Here is an 8867-nt window from a genome sequence, read left to right on the forward strand (position 1 = left end):
TATTACTACCCTGAAGATGAGTACCCTGAAAATGAGCATACTCAGACATTCACACCAAGGAGGGAGATTAAGTTATTCCTGACACTTTGCCCTGCCCTTTCCCTTCTTCTCCCCAGCCTATTCCACCTCAGCTGCCCAAGTGATTCTGCTGAAAAGGAATTCATATTGTACCACTCCTCTATCAAAACCCCACAGTGGTCCATCCCTGGCCACCCCAGCCTCTAGCTGCACACTCCCACCTCAAGGCTTTTGCACATGCTGTTCTCTCTGCCTGAAAGTCTCTTTTCCCCAAAATGGCTTCCCTTCCCCATTTTGCCAGACTCAGCTCAAGTGTTACCTGCCCAGTACATTCTATTTAAAGCTGCAACTTCCAACCTACTCCATTTCACTCTTGGACTTGCTTTATCCTTTCCCATTGCGCTTATCACCATCTGACATCCTTTATATTTTGCATATTTATTTATTATCTGTTTCACACAACTACTTGACAAGTTTCACCGAAGTAGAGGTCTTTGTGGGTGTAGATCATTGATGTTCTCCCAGCATGGAGAATAGAGCTCAACTATTACAAAATTCTCAAGAAACATTTGTTAAGTGAATGAGTATTTTAAACAAGTGATTTAGTCATCGTTTTGAGACTGTCATTGGGTCATATCTTACTTAGAAACACATTAAGTTTGCCTTCAAAATTCACACCATCGAATCACGTTTTAAGTAGAGAACTCTATAGAAGATGCTTTGATTATTTCAGAACTGGAACTTTGTTGGCTATGATCCAAAATACAACCACAGTCTATTCTATAAGAAATATAATTTTTTGAAGCTCCTTTTCATTGCTCTTATTTGCTTAGGACAGCTGTATATACCTGCAATGAGTTATCTCAAGCAATGAGAATTTTTACTGAAAGGCATTCATATGAAATACATGTCACTACTTTTTCTTTTTCTCTAGGAAAATTGAAAGTGAGACCAGTTTACCAGAAGTTAGGAGGCAATTCCATGGCTGTGTGCCCAGAGCTGTCCATCTCCAGCTCTGCTCTCCCAACAGAATATAGCTCCCCAATGAGAGGATTCACCAGATCACCTTGGTCTGGGATGTTATAACAAAGTGTTGGAATCAAATTCAAGTCAAGCTGAGATAGATCATTGTTTTCCTTTGGAATGCCAGCAATACAGGTTTATAAGAGGAGAAAGTTAAAAAAACTGGGCATATACCTGTGGCATACCCTGGATGCCCTGCCCACCTAATTCATGCCCACTGGCCTCATTTCTATTGGCATTCATTGCATTTCCACTGAGCATTTTCTTGCAACAGACCAGAAGCAGTAGGAGAATTAAGATTCCTCTGGAGCATCCTTTAAACAATGGTTACGATAAGTTGGTGTATAAATTGGCCAACTCCTTCACTATTGGGGTTGGATAACTCTGAGGTGGGTATTCTGCAATAGGGCTAAGCTCCCCTGCCAACCATCAAAGCTGGTTTGATAACAGCTTTGATTAGCAGTTCTCCCACCTTGTATCACTTCCATGCTCCCTAACCTTCACTTGTCATGTAAGCTCTTTGCACGTCAATGCTTATTCTAGGATCACATCTAAAGGAATCCAGACTGAAATGATATTCATTTCAAAGGGGCATCTACATGTGCTAAGCTACTAGTGTAGTGCCAAGGGACACTTTCTTATAAAGCCTTTTTCTTATCACTTTCAATCTCCTTTTTTTCTCTCTCTCCTTTTTCCTTCTTCTCTCTCACTTTTTAACCTCCACATTCCTCTCTTCCCTCCCTTCCATCTTTCCTTTCATGCTCTGAAATGACAGTTTACTAAGATGGTTGCAAACCCTGTGTTGCTGCTAAAACCAGCTGGTTATTTTTACAGCACTGCACCCTCAGGCCACTGAGAGGCCTTAGTGGGATTGGGACATTATTAACATATTCAGACAAGGTAAAAATGTGATCGCCTTGCCTGAGGAAGCCTCAGCTCCCTGACAACCATGCCAGAGCAGCCTCTGGAAACTTGACACAGCTATCTTTAAGACAATCGGACAGTCTTAGAAAGGCAGGGCGTATGGCAGCTCGGTAAGAAAGTCATAAACCAAGGGCAAAACTGCTCCTATGCAGTGATCACCACCCACGGGATGCTTTCAATGAGCCCAGGAGACCTTGCCCTGGGCATTTCAGTTTGCATTGTCATGTGGTGCCCAAGAAGCTAGGATTGCCAAACCAAGAAGTTTTGTGGAAGTTTGACAATATAAAGGGAGGTTATAAGCCAACTGTTACACGAACTCTGTATTAATGAACAAGAATTCAGTAACTTCAGCCTAGAGCAAAATATTTCCTAATCCCGTTATGTGTCATTTCAGTTCACTGCACTGCAGTGGCTAGTATGTTTTTAAAGCCATTCTTTGGTAATTTGTGTTTTCTGAGACTTCGAGTTGGAAAGGATGGAAATAGTTGGAAAAAAATTATTGGGGCTGATAGTGTTTGCCAAAAGTGCAGATTTGTTCTTTCATATGTTGATTTCATAAGCTGTATGTTTCTCAAAACATGGATGGTGACTGGAGCACACATTGTTGGTGTCTCCCTTTTCTAATAGCCCCCCATCTCTGGGTACTCCAACCCAAAAGCTTGCAGCTGTGAGCCCTCAAACACCTGCTGGGGTCTCTGGGGTCCCTCTGTCCTTGGAAGTAGCCCTCCACCTAGGGCTGGTGGGACTAGATTAATAAATATTCCATCAGCCTTGCCCATGGGTTAAGGTGACTCTGAGGTGCATTCCATGTGATCTCCCAAAGTTTCCCAGGTGCCCTTCAGTAAATTGCCTTTATTAACTCTTTTCCTTTTTTGTCTCTCTTCCCTACTTCTTTACCAGTGTTTCCTAAAGTCACCTCAAAAATGAACGCTTGCACCCTTATCCTTATCTTAGGGTCTCTTCTGGGAAAACCAAGGCTGAGATTGACACCAAACCCAGAAGCCCTTTAACATTGAAATTATACTAAAAACTAAAAGGCTAATGAATTAAAGAATGTTTTAGCTGATACTTTGGTCTAAACTTAGATCTATCCTTTCAGCACCAGGCAAAAATGCAAGGCAGCAGGAAAATTTGTTTTACAGTTGTCCTTGACCTCCTTTTAATATATCAGGCATCCAATGTCCTCATATTGCTTTTTGGCAACTTTCAGGTTGTATTGAACACCCTCCCCGCTTCCTGGAGCCGTCTCCTCAGTTCCTAAATCATACTCTGGGTCTTCTCAAAACTCCCTCTGACTTGATCAACATTTACCATCCTGTGTCTATGAATCCTGTGGACAGGATGTAACATGTGACTCTCCTCAGACATTTATCCCCTTCTGCTCCCTTGAAACATGGGAGGTCCAGCCACAGCTGCCATTCCCTGGTCTCCCAACACCACCAATTGTTTCAGTACCCCCTGGGTGAGATAGTCTTCATCAAATCCTCAGTGTACCCACCAGGGCAGGAGCCATAGCAGGTTGAGCACCCACGTCCAGTCTGACCTGGTTCCTCCTCCTTCTACTGGATCCCAAAGAAGTACACATATAGTAGATTAAATATACAGCTATCAAGAGCTACAGTCTATTTCCCCTGTCCTTGATTCTGAGCTTGCCTTGTGACCTGCTTTGGCCATAGAATGTGGTAGAAGGGACGTGTGCAAGTTCTAAGCACAGGTCTCGAGTGTCCTGCCTGTTTCCATTCTCAACCTCTTGAAATCTTCCTGAGACCAACATGCTGGGAAGAAGCTTGGGAAAAGACACCAGAAACTTATTTGGGATGGTGGGCTGTTTCCTAGTCATCACTTACCATATATTGACACTTGGCCATTGGTAGGTCTCAAATAGATTTGCTTCTGAGCTGGCTGAGTTTTTGTTGCTGCTTGAATTCTTTTCAGGGTGTCTTCATACTGCCCCAGGAACAGAACAAAATCTTGAGTTTTTACAATTTATGTGACTAACTTATTTGTGTAAAGAAACATGAAGCAAACACTGCACATTTACAATTAACTAATGGCTCCCGTTGTAGCATATTACTCTGCCCATAGATTGAGCGGGTAAACCCATTAACTTATAGCACAGTGCTAAAAACACAAAGAATATTGGTTTATCTCCACATCTGACAATCAAATCTTCTTAGTTTTAGGGCCACAGACTCTGCCTGTCATCACACAAATGCCTACAACTATTAAATAAGAAAAGAGAGTGAATATATTTGTGGATTACATCAGTACTTCTGAAAAATGTAGTATTTATACTATTATGGTGGGTCAGATAAGTCTAGGTATTAGAAAGATCAACTGCAAAAATTTTAATATTCATATATTTATGCTAATATGTATTTGACATGTAACTTTCATATGAAGCCCAGGATTTCATGATTGTTACAGCTTTAGTAGAGCTAAATAGGAAATTAAGTGTTTAAAAGTGAGCCCATTTAAAAACAAATAATGTCAATGGAGCAAAAATTAAGAAAGTTGTTAGTGAATGTCTCAGTTGGCTTTCAAAACAGAACACTACAAAACAGAACAAATTCAGTGGCATACAACAATAAACAAGTATTCCCGTGATCTCATGTGGTCATCTGGGGCAGTTCAACTCCATGTTCCTCACTGTGCGTCCCCAAGGCTAGAGAGGCAAGTTTACTTGGAATACATTTTTTTCATGGAAAAAATTGGAAAGTCCCTGGGGGGTATGTGAAAACACATGATGTCTTTTAAGGCCTAGCCCTGGAACTGGCACACTGTCATTTCTGCCCAATTCCCATTGACCCAAGCAAGTTATGTGGTCATGACCAACATAACTGGGATTGTAAAGTACGCTCCTCCCATGGAGGTTGGAGGTGGAGGAGTGACTATTTGCTAAACAACAATCTAACCTACCAGAACGAACAACTGAGGTGTTGGGATAACTGAGTTAGTGAAACCCATCACCTTAATGAGGAAGGCATAACAAGGCCATACCCTCATTAGTGTTGTCTTATACTGAAAAGGCTGTACTTTTAAAAAATTATAAAGTAATATTTGCTCATAGCAAAAACTTTAAAAAGAACAAAAATACAAAAGATTAAAATTGTACATCTCTCCTTATTCCAGTATTTTAATCCAATCAAGAAGCAAATCTGTGTTAACAGTTTTTAGTGTCGTCTTCCTGACTGTTTTCAATGTTTGTTTCAAACAAACATAAGGTCATACTATACATATTGTTCTTAAATTTCATTTTTTCACTTAACAACACATCATGGACATTTTTCCATGGAAGTACAAAATATCTATGTCATTATTTTTAATGCCTGCACAGTATTCCATGGTATGGACGCACCATGATATATTAAACCACTTCTGTGCTTACAAACATTTAGGTGGTTTCCAATTTTTTGCTATCACAAATGATGGCTCAAGGAACAGATCTGTATAAAAGTCTTTGCATGCTTAGGTATTTCTGTATTATTATTTCTAAAGGGGAAATTGTTTCATCAACGCACGTTTTAAACTTTGGTGGATACTTCCAAATTACACTCCCAAATGGCTGTACCAATTTCCATTCCTACCACCACATCACAATATTGTTCACAGAATACACTGGAGCCTTAAATATTGTTACATTGGAAGGTCTTCTGTTATTAAGTGTACAACTGACTGAGGTCAGAAAACTTTCTACATATTTAATTCTGTAGGAAATAAAATTTGCCTAATGTTGGGGAAATATTTAAGGTGACTACTCCTTCCTAGCCTCCCCTCCCCTTTTTTTTCTCAAAAGAGTTTCTGCCTCACTAGAATGGCAATAATGAAAAAGATTTTTTAAAAGACCAAACCAATGCTAGCAAAGATGAGAAACAACAGGAATTCTCATACACAAATGGTGGAATTGATCATTGCTATTGCCATTTTAGAAAATTATTTCATAGAATCTATGAAAACTAAATATCTGAGCCAAAAATTCAGCTTCTAGATATATACTTAGCAGAATTATGGTCATGTATTCATACAGAAGTGTACTAAAGCATTCATGGCAGCATTATTTATGTTAGCTGCAAACATGGAACAATCCAAATGCCTAATAAGATTGGATGGATAAATAAATTGCGGTATAGTCATAGAGTGGAGTATTATCCAGTGATGGGAGTAAATATTTACAACTGTGAGTAAAAATACAGAAATATTGCAAATATAATTTTGAATAAACTATGCCAGACACAAAGGAACTCATCTTGCATGATTTCACTTATATAAAAGTCAAGAAGTGGTAAAATTATTTAATTCTATTAGAAGTCTGGATAGTGGTTATCTTTGCATGGGTCAGGGGAACAGCAACTGCGAGGTGGCATGAGGGAGCTTTTGAGATGCTGGTAATAATGGTCTCTTTCTCGATCTGGATGCTCACCTGGGCATATGCCATTTGTGACAATTCATCAAGTTGTTCCTGTATAACTGGTGTGCTTTTCTCTATGTATGCTATGTCTCAGCACAAAGTTCATTTAAAAAGGAATATCTGGTGAAAATATCTTTATTTTTTAAACATTTTTTTAAAAATTGGCTGTATCTTTGAACTCTGTTGTTTTAAAATTAGCAATGATATAATGGTTCTATCTACCCTTGCCCCCCCCTCCTCAGCATACACTAAAACCAACAAGAATGAAGCAAGTCCTTGGGCATAGTCTGGGCATGTCCCTTCTGATGCCAGCAGGATTCATTCCAGGTTCTGCTGTAGTCAACATTGCATCATTAATTACTTGTGCTGATAGGGGAGTATCAAAGCCTGCACTCCAAAGTGAAAACTGAGCTGTGTTTGCATTTGAGTTTTGAGAAAACTTAGTTCCAGAACAAAGCAGAGATGAACAAAAGTAGGACTCAGACTAGAGGGCATTTTCTTACGCTCCCCGAATCAGGTTTCTGGAACACTCTCAAAAGCAAAAATCATTGTCCCCAAAGCTGTTCCCTCCCCCAATTCCCCAAGAAAATCTTTTAAAAAAAGCAATAATCATTGTAATAAGCTGAGCCTTCCTCATTCATCGTTACTTAATGCCTCCATCTGACCCTCTTGCTCACTTATTTCCCAATACAGCCACTCTTTGCCTATTGACTTCATTGTTTGCCAGGCCAAGGAAGGTGGAGAAATTATACTTTCATGTCACAGATGGAGGTTTCTGAGCTATCTCTAAAGCTTGGCCTAAGCCTTCACCTTTTTTTGTCATACACCAAGGCGCCAAATATCCAGAAACTAACCTCTTAAAATGGCTTTTAAGAAAAGACTTCTTTGGGCCAGCTGAGTGGCTCAGTTGGTTAAGAGTTGGCTTAAGAGCGCAGGCTCTGAGCAACAGGGCCGCCCATTCAATTCTCACATGGGCCAGTGACACTGTGCCCGAGCTGAGCTGTCGCTGAGCTGCCAACAGGTGGCAGGATGGCTAGCTGATGTAACAAGATTGCCTGTTCGATGGTGTGCTACGCCCACCCGCAACTAAGACTGAACTCGGCACCTTGTCTGAGTTGCCGCCCGGATGGCTCAGTAGATAGAGCTTGTGCTCTTAACAATAAGGCTGCTGGTTCGGCTCCCACATGGGATGGTGGCTACACCCACCCTCAACTAAGATTGAACACAGCACCTTGAGCTTAGAGGCCATGAGCTGCTGATGGGCAGCCAGATGGCGACTGGTGCCCTCCACAATGAAGATTGAAGAACAACAACTTGCCTGGTCCCCCTCCCCAATTCCTCAAAATTGTTCCCCTCCCCCCAATTCCCCAATAAAACCTTAAAAAAAAAAGACTTCTTTTTGAAGATTTTTGTTTTGTTTAGATTTAATTTAATACAATAACTAGCTCCCATGTTGTAAAGGATAGGATTTCATGAGTTTTTTGTTTATTTGCTTGTTTTCACCAATGGGTTTCAGTTGTCACTGTGAAAAGTCTGAATTTTAAACAGATTCTTGGACTGGGGGCTCATATCCATCAGCTCATTCAACGTTAGCACCTGTCTTATTCCCAGTGGCTTTTCCAGAACCGCTACCTTTACCATGAAGCTCCAGGAGTTTTCCCAATTCAAACTTGAACTCCTTCAGCATTTTGACTTTTGTAACAAAGACATCATGGAGCAGATAAATAGATTGGCAAGTCTTTTCTACATCTTTTCCAATGCTATCTGGAATTAATTTATTGACCACTTCTTTCAAGTCATTTGTCTGCATCTCTTGGGTCATGATTTCCATCATCTTCTTCCGGATTTGACGGATCTGTTGATGCTGAGCATAAGAGGTCTTCCGAATCTGATTGTTGCATTTTTTTAGTATAATAAAACCAACACAGAACAGTTGAAGCAAATAACCATCAGTAGTCTTGACATCAACATGAGCTTCAATCATGGTCTGCCATTTTTCAACCATGGAAAACATTTTGTCACTGGTAAGATCCATGCCATGGAAATTAGTCAGGCAGCTTTTGCCCTGAACATTCTTAGTAATTAACTTGAATTTTTTAAATGCAACTTCATCATTCTGAAGATTAGCTAGGCTCACTTCAAAAACACGATGCTTGAGACCGTCAGATGCAATTTTGGTTCCTTGAGTTCTTGTGACTAGTATTTTCCCAATATTTCTTGTATTGAACATAGCTGGTGCTTTCACATCATAACAATCTTTCTTAGAAAAATGGGTCAATCACTTTTTTCTTGGCTCCCTTCTTGCTGCCTTTTGTAAGGCACTTATTCTTGCCAACTGCTATGGTGCTGCCCAGAGAGCCAAAAGGAGAATTTCATGAGTTTTTGAAAGACAATTATGTCCATGAAATCCTGGCCACAATCAAAACAAAACATTTTCTTTATCCACAAAGTTTCATCAAACCCTTTCTTTCACCTCCGTCCCACCTCATTGTCA

The 8867-nt window shown here is 40.2% G+C and overlaps 1 pseudogene; it reads right to left on the bottom strand.

Moving 5' to 3' along the window:
• Positions 1–7952: 7952 nt before the first annotated feature.
• Positions 7953–8603, bottom strand: LOC109388418 (40S ribosomal protein S3a pseudogene; annotated as a pseudogene).
• Positions 8604–8867: the final 264 nt, after the last annotated feature.

Source organism: Hipposideros armiger, unplaced genomic scaffold, assembly GCF_001890085.2.
Source record: "Hipposideros armiger isolate ML-2016 unplaced genomic scaffold, ASM189008v1 scaffold_195, whole genome shotgun sequence".
NCBI lineage: Eukaryota > Metazoa > Chordata > Mammalia > Chiroptera > Hipposideridae > Hipposideros > Hipposideros armiger.